The sequence below is a fragment of the Pseudorca crassidens genome, chromosome X (assembly GCF_039906515.1).
Source record: "Pseudorca crassidens isolate mPseCra1 chromosome X, mPseCra1.hap1, whole genome shotgun sequence".
NCBI classification, from domain to species: Eukaryota; Metazoa; Chordata; class Mammalia; order Artiodactyla; family Delphinidae; genus Pseudorca; species Pseudorca crassidens.
Window position 1 is genome coordinate 133,942,291 of NC_090317.1, and position 11,241 is coordinate 133,953,531.

The window sequence follows — 11,241 nt, forward strand, 5'->3', positions numbered from 1 at the left end:
GCCCCATGTTGGCCACCTTGGGGGGAAGTTTGTGATTATTTTCCTCAATGCCTTCGCTCATTCTTTCTTTTTTTTTTTTAATAAATTTATTTATTTATTTTTGTCTGCGTTGGGTCTTCGTTGCTGCGAGTGGGCTTTCTCTAGTTGCAGCGAGCGGGGGCTACTCTTCGTTGTGGTGTGCGGGCTTCTCACTGCGGTGGCTTCTCTTGTTGAGGAGCACGGGCTCTAGGCGCACGGGCTCTAGGCGCACGGGCTTCAGTAGTTGTGGCTCACGGGCTCTAGGCTCCGCCACATGTGGGATCTTCCCGGACCAGGGCTCGAACCCGTGTCCCCTTCATTGGCAGGCAGATTCTTAACCACTGCGCCACCAGGGAAGTCCTGTCACTTTTTAATTTTGCTAAAAATACACCACGAATATCTTTCCTTAGGCGCAGAAATGAATCTACGTCTCCTTACAATTTCTGCACAGCCCACACCATTGCATTCATACAAATCCGTGAATAAACATCCAGGCGATTTTTCGTTTTCTTTACTTATCATAAACGGTTTTCCCTGAAAGGGAGAGAGGTCACACCCGGACAGGGGAGGGTCAGGGCGGAGCACAGATGCCAGCTTCGAAGTCTGCACGTGGTAGTGTGACAGCAAGGATGGGGCCGTCTGTCCTAAGTCGGAGGCTGTCTGTCTGCCCCCCAAGAGGCGGCGAAAACCCATTCCTCCACCTGGGTTGCAGGCATCTCGGAGATGAAGATGCCCGTGATGTGTTCGTTCTTTTCTTTCTTAAAAACGGCTTTACTGACGTTTAACTCGCGAGCTGCAGAATTCATGCTAAGCGCACAGTTTGACGGCATTCAGCACATTCCCAGTGTTGTGCAACCATCACCTCTGTCTGGTGCCAAAGCCACTATCATCCCCCCAGACGGAGGCCCTGGGGGCCCTACACATTCCCAAGTCCCCCAGGACTCCCCAAGTCTCTCCAGGTGTCCCCCAGGGCTGCATGCTATAGGAGAACCCCAAGACGCTCCATCAGTGATTCTGGTCCTTGTGTATGCAATGGTCCACAGACGTCCGCAGCGGACATGGGATGCCCCCACCTTCCTCCACACGCCCGCAGCCCCTTGGCTGGGTGGTCTCCTAGGGATGCCCGTGCCCCAGGCACTCCAGGTGGTCACCTGGCATTCAACACATGCTGCACAGGCGTGGCGAGCCAGCCGGCAAAGGGGACAGAGCCTGCATCTGCAGCCAGGGCTGATGCCACCGCCCTGAGTCGACCCCTCGGGCCAGACACCACCCCCCTCGGGGCCTGGGAAGCTGAGAAACTGGGGCCGGGAAATGGGCGGGTTGCTCACCGCTGCCCCCGTGTGGTGGCTGTGACCATAGCCAGCCTCCATCGCCCGTGCCTGGACGGTCACCCAGCAGGTGGTTCCGAATTGTGACACCAGGGACAGCCCCTAACCGGTACTGAGCTCACAGTCGCTTTGCCCGGCGGCGTCCTCAGGACCCGTCTTCCAGACACGCGTGTGCTCTCTGCAGAGACCCCTGGCTTTGCCTCTTTCTTGAAAGCCTCTTCTTTTTAATCAATAAACTAATTTATTCATTTTTTATTGGCGTATAATTGCCTTACCATGGTGTGTTAGTTTCTGCTGTACAATGAAGTGATTCAGCTCTATGTGTACCTGTATCCCCTCCCTCTTGGACCTTCCTTCCATCCCCCTCCCCCATCCCGCCCACCTAGGTCATCACAGAGCACCGGAGCTGAGCTCCCTGTGCTATAACGCAGGTTCCCACTAGCTATCTGTTACCCACGGTAGCGTATTTATGTCAATCCTAATCTCTTTTTAAAGTTTATTCTTTGGAGCACAAAATAATGACTGCCTTTTGCGGGAAGCGTAAAGCCCACAGCACACGGGAAAGTCAAACTCCCCCCGACCCGGCCATCAGGAGAGAACCAGTGTGGACATTGGGCCACGGATGGGGCTCAGGCAGCAGACGGGCCATCCCTTTAGCAGCCGCCCCCTGCCCTCATTCCCCTCCCTCCGCCCTAAGCAACCTCAAATCTGCTTTTTGAATCTGGGTTTCTGGCCATTCTGCGTGCACGGGGTGACAGGCGTGGGCCCTTTTGTGTGTGGCCTCCGTCATGCTGTTCTCGAGGTTTTTTGGGGGGTGAGGGTGGGGGGCGGGTGTTGCCTTTTACAGAGGAATTTCAGGCCCATGCTGGACAAAACCGCTGCCCTCACCACCAGCCCGATCAGGACCACAAGGAAGTTCTTCTCTGGGAAACCTGATGGGACAGAGGTGCAGAGGGTCAGGAGTGACCGGGTGGTCAGGTTTGCACACATCGGCTACCAACCCGGTATCAGACTGCGGGGCGGGGGAAGCAGGGCTGAGCAGAGGAGAAGAGAACTTCCAGACACAGGGGCCTGAGGAACGTGGGAATCTTGGCAGTGAAGAATCGATTCTTCTGCGATCCTGTCCCACCCCACCCCACCCCTTTTCACTGTCCCCATATTTCTCACCCTGCTGCTCACAAGACAGGACCCACCAATTACATTTCCACGAGGGCACAGCTAATACCACACAATGCCTTCCTTCTCAATGGATATTAACTTTCAATACTGCACTACATAACCAAAGGAATGAATGTGTAATTGTGAAATGTCAAGGATGAGAGAAAGGTGTGTGTGTGTGTGTGTGTGTGTGTGTGTTGTTTTCGTTTTAATTGCAAATGAGGCTTTTCTGGGGGAACTCTGACTTGACTCGTGTAGCCTGGACCCCTTCTGCAAGCCATGAACCCACTGCCTATGGGGAAGGAGGCTCAGACATGGATTTGGTAGCTCCTCTCTGGGGAAGGGGTGGGGCAGCCCTTCTTTTAGGCATTCAGCAGGTGCATACTTAGAGCTCATGCCCTGTTGGCTGCTAATGAATCCCGAGGGAGCCCTGGAGGGAGGGACTGGGTGGATCCCGACCTTGTGGGTTTTCTGCTGGTCCTACAGGGCAGGCATGAGGCTGCATGAGGTGCCCTGTGGGTCTGCCAACCTTGAGCTTACGGGGCCAACCCTTGGCATTTCCTGCCAGGAACCAAGCCAGCCGTGCTGACAGATGGCAGCTGTCAGATTTTCAGGCAACTCACTTTGTGATACCCCTCCCGGCCCCCTGAAGGAGGGAGGCACTCTGGAGGTCAGAGCCCCCTCATGTGGGGAGAGAAGTGGGGACACCCTGGCTGACCCCACGAGGGTGACATCCCTGGGGTGGGGGGTGACGGGCAGCCAGAGCCTCAGAGACCTCCCAGTGAGACCGAGGCAGGAGTGACCCACAGCAGCGTGTGTTCCTGTGGTTGCAGCTGGGTGGGGCCCTCCCCATAGGGTTACCCCAGAAACATGGGAGGGCGCGTAGGGCCGCAGGACAGGCTGCAGGTTGTGTGTTTAATCAGAGAGCTTGCGGGACCCACCCTTGGGCCCCTCTGCTGGGAGGGGCCCTGCAGTTGGCTCAGTGGACCCCCGTAAAGATGTGTCCCCATCCTATACCCTGGGAACCGGGACCTTATTTGGAAAGAGAGTCTCTGCAGATGTGATGCAGTGAAGGGTGTGATGAGGTCCTCCTGGAGGAGGGTGGCCCTATATCTGATGACAGGGTCCTTCTAAGAGACAGAAGATTCCTTCCTACTAACCAACCTCTGTACTGTTACTATTCTATAGGAGAATGGTTTCCAGGAACACATAATCTTTTAACAGTTCAATTATTAATGTGCAAGTTTTTAATTTATAGAACAAACATTAAAATTGCACTTACAGTTACCTCCTCGCAAAATGGAGATTCAATGAGATAATGCATATACCTGTTTTGTAAGCTCTTAATGAAGGTGAAACTATTTGAAATAAAAGAGAAACTGACCCCCCCCCCAAAAAAGAAGGAGGGTCAAGCAGCAGGATTCAGAGGAAGGGCCCCTGCTTCCCTCCCCCCTGGCCAGGCATCGGTGGCCTCGGGTGTTCCCGGGAGACTCACCGAAGTGCTGCGTGGAGCTCCATTCACTCCAGATTTTATAGGACACGCGCTTCACACGCATGCGGGCGGTGTGCTCTCCCATCACGGCAGAATCGGGCATTCACTACTCATTTTTATCACCTCCTCTTTGGAAAACCTTTAAAAGAAAAGAGGATCTTGTGATGGACTTTGGTGACAAACGCCAGGCTGGGAACAGGGCGAAGGCAGAGCGTGTGCACATCGCAGGAGAGCATCCTGACACCGGGCGGACACCTGGGACCCGCTTCCTCGGTCCATATTCCCCTCCCTCCCCGCAATGGCAGGGCCCTAAGGGGCTTTGCCGTCTTGCACCTGGGTCTCACAGCTGTCCGTCTGTGCCCACATCTCGGGCAGGGTCCCCATGCCCTTGGGAAGTGAGGTTGGGGTTATTCTGATTCTTTCTACACAGAGGACAGATCCTTCACTTCATCACATCTGCAAAGGCCCTGCTTCCAAATGAAGTCCCATTCTGTGGTTCTGGGTGGACATGACTTTTAGGGGGGCGCTTTCAGGTCGCTACACTGTGTACTGAGAAGGTGTCAGTAGCTCCATTGGGAAGAAGGACGTTGCTCTCTCCTCGGGGCGGGTGACAACAGGCTCCTTGAGCTGAGTCAGAGGCATTTGGGAAATCACAGCTTCACCATCGGAGACAAAGCCCGGTGACCCCTAAAGGGGCTCAGTGGGACCCGGGGCTGAGCTGTGCTGGCTGCCCGCTGAGGGCTCAACTTTGAGCATCTAAAACCCAAGCAGGGAGGCTGCAGAGAAAGGAAGGGGTACTTATGGGGTCTCGCTTAGAGAGGCTGCCCTGTAGACAGAACAAAGGAAAGATGGTAAGTGGCTCTCTTCTCAGCCTTGTCTGCAAATGTGGGAACCCCCTCGGAACCCCAGGATGGGTATGAAATTATTTTAAGCAGAAGAGATTTGGGATTCAACAGATGCAGGAAAAATAAGGCTTCTCGGAGTTTCTCTTATCAGACTGAAAGCAAAAACTTCTGGGAGTGAAGCATGCCATAAATTCCCTCTGGGACACTTCACTCCCAGGAAAGGGTTGAAACCATCATAAATTCTGTCTCCAGGGAAGTTTTATGGCCTTGAAGACAGTACCACTGTACTGGCATAAACAAACATTCTCACAGACTTTCTTATGCACCATTTGTTCTCCTAGAAATCCATCTGTCTTTCCTAAAGATACCCATCTGTAGGAAATTCCCTGGCGGGCCAGTGCGCTTTCCCTGCTGTGGACCCGGGTTTGAAAGCAAGCCATTTTTTTTTTTTTCCCATTGAAGCCTCTTCTCCCTTCTTTCCTGTCCCCTATTCATTTAGGAGGAAAAGTTCCTAAGTTCAGCTATTTCAAAGTGAGTTCTTTTGTGCACTCCGTACGGATAGGAATCAACGTTGCCTTTTGTGACGGGGCCCCTGCTCTGAGGGGACGTGCTTTCCGAAGAAAGCAAATGTGGATGAAAACCCTAAAGGTAAGAGCTAAAAGTACACACCCCTCAGAATAAAAAAAAAAGCGGAATCTTTACAACTTTGGGCGAGGCAAACCAGTTTGCTAGGTACTACAATGTCTTTTGTCTTTCAAGGACAAAAGAAAACAAGATAAGTGAACGTCTTCAAAAAGGAATGAGCAGGGCTTCCCTGGTGGCGCAGTGGTTGAGAGTCCGCCTGCTGATGCAGGGGACACGGGTTCGTGCCCCAGTCCGGGAAGATCCCACATGCCGCGGAGCGGCTGGGCTCGTGAGCCGTGGCCGCTGAGCCTGCGCGTCCGGAGCCTGTGCTCCGCAACGGGAGAGGCCGCAGCAGTGAGAGGCCTGCGTACCGCAAAAAAAAAAAACAACCCCCCCCCCAAAAAAAACCAAAGATAAAGTTGCTAATTTCCTGACACTTTCAGACCAGAGGAGGATTTTAGAACCTAGAGCCACTAGCCAGATGAAGGAGATGGGTGTTTTCTTCCTGGATGTTTGGACATTTTAGACCGGTGCCCCCCCGGGGCCTTGAGGAAACATTTCTGGACTGTGGGACAGCATTTAACGTGACGACCCCAGCGAGGCCTCATGTGTAATTCACTGTATGTCTATTCGTCGTCAGTGACAAGATAAGAAAACAAAACCTCTTTGGGGGGGTCACAGGAACTCTTGTCAAACCTGCACCTTCATCAGAGAGCTTGAACGACGTTCGTTACGGGGTACCATCTGCTACAGGTTTTAGACGCACTTGATGAACACGCTGAATGTATGGTAAGATGATTTTGCGGGGTAGGGGATGTTTAGGGTGTTATGAAAATTTAACTTCGCCCACAGGTATGATATAGGATTCAAAAAGGCTCTTGTTATAAATTAAACCAGCTAAGTTGTAACCAAATTCCCAGGGAGGGAAGAGCCCATAAGACGGTATCACTGAGCTGAGAAATCATTCTTTCTTTTCAGCTAAAAACTACTGACAGGGACTTCCCTGGCGGTGCAGTGGTTAGGACTCTGTGCTTCCACTGCAGGGGGTGCAGTTTCCATCCCTGGTCGGGGAACTAAGATCCTGCAAGCCATGCGGTGCAGCCTCAATAAATAAATAAATAAAGGTCCTTTTTGGAATCACGCAGACGTTTTGATATCTAAGGGTAGGCATTCTATCAAAGCTCATATATATATATAGAAACAAGCAGCGGGAAGGTTACGAAAAAGATCATAACGAGAGCTGCTAGGGATGCTGACGACCCAGCACCCTCAAGCGCTGTTTGTGGGGATCTAAAATAGTGCAGCTGCCTTGGAGAACAGTCTGCCATTAACCTGCTCGAGCTGCCATAGCAAATACCATTAGTCGAGGGGTTTAAACCACAGACGCTTATTTCCCACAGTTCTGGGGCTGAATGTCTAAGATCAGGGCACTGGCATGGCTGGGTTTCTGGAGAAAACCTTCTTCTTGTCCTTCGGACAGCCACCTTCTCACTGGGACCTCACGTGATGGAGAGAGGGGCTCTGGTGCATCTTCTTCTCTTTTAAGGACACTAATCTCATCATGGGGGCCCCACCCTCATGACCTCATCTAACCCTAATTAATCACCTCCCAAAAGCCTCACCTCCTAACACCATCCCATGGGGGGTCAGAGCTTCAGCATATAAATGTTGGGGAGCACACAGCAAAAAGCAGGCAGTTCTTAGACCTTATAAAGCCAGACATACAGTTCCTATGCGGCTCGGGAATTTCACTCTCAGGTATTTACCCCAAATAAAGGAAGAATCCCTTCCACAGAAAGACTTGTACCCAAATGTCATACAGCGGCTTGATTTTTTTGTCACCCCAAACTGGGAATGACCAAAGCGCCCATCAATGGGAAAATGCACCTAGCAACTGTGATACAGACGTGCGCTGGGTTGGAGTGAGATTCATCTATGAAAAGCACCGAGCTCCCCGTATACTCAAGGGCGTGGACCAATCTCAAAACACGCTGAGCTAAAAGAAAGCCAGACCACAGGATTCATACCGTGGGCTTCCCTCTCTAGGAAACTCGGGAGATGGTGCATCTCATCTACAGGGGCTGGGGTGTCCCCTGGCTGAGGGAGGGACAGGGAATCCAGAGGCAAGCATTCCACATCGTGCTTGTGACACGGGTTTGTCCACTTGCTAAACCGCACGAGGCTGCACGAAGGATGTTCAAATCATCCCTTCGTCCGGCAGATTTTCCAGAAGACCTTAGAGTTGTTAGCTAGGAGATGTTGAATTAGGAGAGATGTGACTGCCCCCTCCTCACTCACCACACCCCTCCCGGGATTAGAGAAGGAGATCCCAGCCCTGGTAGATGTTTGTGCTGCCCTCAGCAATGGGGTCCCCGGCTGCCCTGAACTTTTAGGACCGCACAGGGTGATGCGGGGCGGGAAAGACCCGGTGCGCAGTGTCACCACGCAGAGTACTAACCCCACGGGCTGGCTGGTCCCAGGGACCCTGAGGGCTGCATCGCCCTGAAAGCTCAGGGATGGAACACCTTGAGGGCACCCTGGGGAGAGACAGGCCCTGCCCCTGCAGGATGGCCTGTGGGTCAGTGAGTGAGTCAACGAGTCCACGTCCCGTTTCCCCCTCTGACCTGGACGCCCACGATGGACCGGGGTCCCTGGCGTGGACCCCAGAGGCAGCAGGCTTCACCCACGGCCGGGGTCTGTCCCCTGTGTCTCAATGAGAGGGGCGGCCTCCCCGGGACCCTCAGGTCCTGCAGGTCAGCCACTGCCCGCTGGGGACTCCACTGAGAAAGACAGAGACAGAGAGACGCCGCCGGAAATAGTGCAAGTTGGCGGTGACTCAGTTTGTACTGCGGTCTGTCCGCAAATGACATTTCCTGAACTGTCACTACTCTGTGTTCCTTCCGTGTTTCATCACCTAAAACAGAGAGTCTGCCGAGACACGGTTTTCCTTCCAGAGACCCTGATACACTTTGCAGATATTCGCCTTTTATTTCCCTGCTGTTCCCCTAGCCTCTCCCCCCTGGCCCTTTAATATTATTATCATCCTCGTTACTAACGGACAAGTTTTTCAGCAGGTTTCGGTTTTCGGAGACGCTCAGCAGAAGGCACGGAGTTCCCATGGACCCCTCTCCCACCCTCTCCCAGGTTCCCCTGTTACCCTCCTATTATGGAATATCCTGCGTTGGGTGGTGCATCTGTTACCATGGATACGTTGATACTGATAACATTGTTCTTAGCCGGGATGTCGTGTAGCCACACAGAACCGGTTCCCTGTCGGAACCAGGGCTTCCAAAGCCCCAGAACCCACTTTTCTATTTCTTTTTTTTCGCATATGAAACAGAGAAGTGGCAGCTGCCACGGGGAGAGGATTGGGCTCCAGACTCTACCCTCATCCCGCTTTCCTTGCCCTCCTTCCGCACCCCCAACCCATCTATGAATTGCTTTTTGTGTTTCAGCAAGAAGTGGGGCCCTTTACTAATGAACTCAGCCGTGTTCCTTCCTTAGGGGGTTTACAACCATCCGGTGTTTTGTGGTTTGTGAGCAGTGACTGTGCTGGTGACAGAGGAGGGTCCGTTCGTCTGATCTGGGTGGCCGGGCTGGACTTGAAGATTTGAGCTGGCGGGGTGGGGAAGGGGCTTCTGGGTTTGCTCCCTGAGTCCAGGTGGGTGGTCACGGGTCCCTGGTCCTGGACACCCTCCCCCCATGTGAGATGCCCCGGCAGGTCTTGTCTTGTAGGGCTGGACCCCTGTGTCCCTGTGGGGGGGTGAGGCCTGGTCCCGGAGACTACTGGGCCCCTCCTCCTGTGGGTGGGTTCCCGCAGCACCCCAGCTTCTCCATCCCAGGGAGGCCTCAGCCCCCAGAGCACTGGGGTCCCCGGTGCAGCCCTGAGGAGGAATCAGTGTGCTGGGGTGAGGCAGGAAAGTGCATCCTCAGGGCTCTAAGAAAGTCAGGAAAATCCTGGCTTTATTCCGGGCTCTTCCCTCCCCACCCCATACTAGCCCCTCCAGACCCAGTACAGACAAAAGTCTCAGCACAAGCCCCTCCCCTTCCACCCTCCCCTCCCCAAGCCTCAGGGCTCTGTTCAGGGACTTTGTGGGCCGCCCTGTGGAGGGAGGAAGCAAGCACTGTCTTCAATCCCATTTCACAGATGCGGCCCAGAGAGGGCAAGCAGGCTGCCCAAAGTCACACAGCCTTGACGGCATATCCCCTGTGCGCACTTGGGGACTGTTGCCTGGAGTTCCGAGTTGGCACTCAGCGAAACAAAGAAAGCATTGCTCTCTGAGCAGGTACGGCAAACACCCAAAGACCCTGCAGGGCGGGTCACTCAGTGGGCGGGTCACCCAGTCACTCAGTGCCTGTGGGGATGTGCAGAGGGGTCCCCAGAACGGGGTGGAGGTCATTTATGACACTGGGGGATCCACGTAGCGCGATGCCGTCGTGAGCAGATTCTCAGCCTCACACTGTTGGGGAAACATAATTAACCCCAAGCCTCCTGCGAACCCAGGAAACCTCCCCACAATGACTGGAGGGGAAGAACACAGTTTTATCACTGAAGGAGCCCAAAACCAGGAAGGGACGCCCATCACAGGCTGAGACCTGGCAGGGACCGGAAAAGTCCCACCTTCTCGCACAGCCCGGAGGGGACGACCAACCCCAGCCTCCTTGTCGGGATAAACAGTCACTCTTTCCTGAAGCAACAGGTCTTGACTGCCCCGCGGGCCGCGCAGCGTTTGCCCTAAACCCCCTGGCTTATAGGGGCCCATCTACGGTAACCAGCTGCCTCTCTCCGGAGAAAGAAAACACACGTCTCCCAGCTTTAGCGCCAGTAGGTACGTGTGCAACTTGGAGCGAGGTCGCCCTTGCCCTGATGTCACTGAAGAGAGAGTTTAAGTTATCTTTCTTGGCCTCCCACCTTCTGAGATGACCCACACTCTGTCTGTGGTGTGTGTTTCTCTCTAAATAAAGAAAAACAAATATCATATAATATCACTTCCATGTTGAATTTAGAAAAATGGTACAGATGAACTTATTTGCAAAGTAAACACAGAGTCACGAGATGTAGAGAACAAACGTATGGTTACCAAGGGGGGGTGGGGGTGGGTGGGATGAACTGGGTGATTGGGACGGACATCTGTACACACTACTATGTATAAAATAGGTAACTAAGGAGAACCTGCTGTATAGCACAGGGAACTCCCCTCAGTGCTCTGCGGTGACCCGAATGGGAAGGAAATCCAAAAAGGAGGGGATAGGGGTATATGTATAACTGATACACTTAGCTGTACAGCAGAAACTCACACAACAATGTAAAGCAACTCTACTCCAGTAAAAATTAATTTTAAAAATAAATAAAATTATTTTCCTTAATTTTAATTTGTGTCTGTCCTTACAAATCTCATTTACCTGACCTTCACCTCAGAGAGGGCATGCACTGGGGTTACCGGCCAAAAGCGGCCTGTGTTTGGAGGGCCTGTGAGCTAAGAATAAATTGTTACATTTTTAAAGGTTGTTAAAAAAAAAGGAGAGAGAGAGACCAGATCTGGTTGACAGATGCGCGTGGCCTGCGGAGCCTGGAATGTCTGGTTTTCACAGGAGCGAACGTTTGCGGACGCTTGGGGAAAGTGGATGGAGGTAGGGCTGTGGGTGCAGGTTGGGGGCACTTTGGGGCAGGGCTGGGGGTTAGGGGTGCACACAGTCGGGAAGGAGCCTCTTTAGAGGGGCGTGTGGGCAGAACTGTGTTCCTTCCAAAGCGGTAAGTCCACCTCTGGACGCCCCA

The 11,241-nt window shown here is 53.2% G+C and overlaps 1 long non-coding RNA gene across 1 annotated transcript; it reads left to right on the forward strand.

Annotated features, from left to right (window-relative positions):
* The first annotated feature begins 6,058 nt into the window (after positions 1-6,058).
* On the forward strand, positions 6,059-10,533 carry LOC137216300 (uncharacterized). Its single transcript, XR_010939688.1, has 3 exons — positions 6,059-6,254; positions 9,613-9,751; positions 9,970-10,533. It is a non-coding gene; the product is annotated as an uncharacterized lncRNA (long non-coding RNA).
* Positions 10,534-11,241: the final 708 nt, after the last annotated feature.